The sequence below is a fragment of the Peromyscus eremicus genome, chromosome 16_21 (genome assembly GCF_949786415.1).
Source record: "Peromyscus eremicus chromosome 16_21, PerEre_H2_v1, whole genome shotgun sequence".
In the NCBI taxonomy this organism is placed as follows: Eukaryota; Metazoa; Chordata; class Mammalia; order Rodentia; family Cricetidae; genus Peromyscus; species Peromyscus eremicus.
Window position 1 is genome coordinate 8611174 of NC_081432.1, and position 2169 is coordinate 8613342.

Below are 2169 nucleotides of genomic sequence, written 5' to 3' on the forward strand. Positions count from 1 at the left end.
CAGTCCAACTCTGCTTCCCCACCAGCCTGCATCCTGACTTCTCACCTTTCTGGTCTCAGGCTACAGGATGGCTGAGCAGGTAAGGCTGCCTGTTGCCAAGCCTGACAACCTGAGGGACCCACATGGTGGAAGCAGACAACTGATTCTTGTAAATTGTTCTCTCTCTCTCTCTGTTTCTTACACACACACACCTCAAAAATAAATGTATTTTTAAAAATTACCTTGTTCGCTAATATCCTAAGCCAGGGTTAGCTAGCTCTCTGGTGTGTGTTTCCTGGTCCCAGTGGCAGGACTCTGAGCCCCAATTAATGCAGACCAGAAAAGAGAAAGCCATGGCCAGTGGCCTGGAAGGGAGGAACAACCACATTCCCCTAAAACACAGGAAAACCCCATCACTGCCTCCCAGAGAGCAGGGAACACCATTTTGTCAGCAATGAGGAAAACTTCCTTTTTCCTCTCAGAGTATTGAGGCTGGACAGGAGAGATGGCCACGTTGGTAAAGTACTTGCCGTGGATACACAAGGACCTGAGTTCAGTCCCCAGCACCTAAGTGTGGTCCTGGAGTGTGCACCTATAACCTCAGAGCCAGGGAAGTGGAAACCGGAAGATCCCTGGGGCTGGCTCTCTTGGCAGCCAGTCTATTCAAATGGGTGAGCTCCAGTGTCACTAAGGAGAGACCCTGTCTCAAAACAAAAAGTGGACAGTAATAAAGGAAGACCCCAGATGTTGACCTCTGGCTTCACACAAGGAAAGGATAAGAGCAGTCATAGGGTCGAGGAAAGCCTGTATGTGTCTGATGCGATGTGAAGAAGCCCCTGGCAGAGCAGTGCTGTGTGTGGTGGTTTATGTGTGCTGGGGGCTTCATGACCTCACTCTCCACCACACCAGCAGAGCCTTTAGCACTTTGCTGTAGCCCAGAGCTGATGGGGGCGGGGGATCCTTCTTGCTTACACAGCTGGGTGAGTGTTCTTTCCTCATGAGAACTTCCTCTAAATCCTAAACTTGGGTATGGTCTGGATTGTCTTCCTGTGTGCTTTGGAGCCCAGGGGACAAGGAACAGAGGCTGAGACTAAGTCATGTGACAGAAGAAACAGTGCTTTGAGCGTGGGCCTGGGCAGAAGCAATGCTTTCCAAAGAAATGTCTGCAGCCCTGCCTGCCAGCAAGCACCAGGTCTGCTCCCCTTGTTTCCAAGTCAGAATTGCCTTTCACTCTCACTTTGCATAGTTCAGTTGTGACATGATGTATTTGAAAGTGAAGCTGTGTTAGCCTGGTGTAGCCTGCTTCCTGCTGAGGACTCCCTCTGGTACTGTCTTAGTCCATCTCCTTCAGCCTCCTGGAAGACTAAGAGGGAATTCTGACAATGATGCTTTGGAAATCTTGCCTGGCCCTGTTATTAATCATGTGCCTCTAGCTTACTTTTACAATATGTTAATGATTGTAAAAAAGACGCTGTCCTTTTCTTCAAGTTGGGAGAGCCCAGTGTTTAAAAGCTGCTTGATGTTTCTGTGGGAGTGGCCAGGCCTGGCTTCACTGTGCTGAAGTGGGGTATTGAAAGGAGGGACTGTGTGCTCCATAGTCTACCTGGGTTCCCAGTATGATGTCACCACCACCATCTGGGATAGGAGAACAGCACTGGGTGTTAGAAGTTAGGCCATGTCCTGTCCTTGTTGAGGAAGGCAGGGCCCTCCTGAAAGAGGCAGATTGGCCAGTTCAGTGCTGAGGCCCCTGCTGTGCCCCTGGGCAGCTCCTGACCCCAGTGTCCAGCTCCCATTGCTTCAAACCTTACATTGTCTGTAGCTGAAAAGTATAGAAAAGAAAAGAGAGGTGAATGTATTTGGAACCCTTTGCTTCCCTCCTGCCCTCTGAGGGATCACTCACTGGGGTGTATCTGGTGCATACTTCTGCAGTTCTCAGGTGCCCAGTGACCACTGGGCTGACCACAGCTTGCATTGGTCGCCTCCATGCACCTTTCTTTTGGGGCAAGGTATCTATCTGGTCCCAGAGAGGTGCAGGCAAGGACACAGGCTTTGGTGGTGGCATCGAGATTCTGTGTGCCCTCCAGGGGGTGCCTCAGCCCAGCCCCCTTTTATTGCTGTCGTGCTGACATTTGGGGGCTTCTCTTCTAATCAGCCATGCACCTACTTGTAGTGAGAAACCCTGGAAAGTCA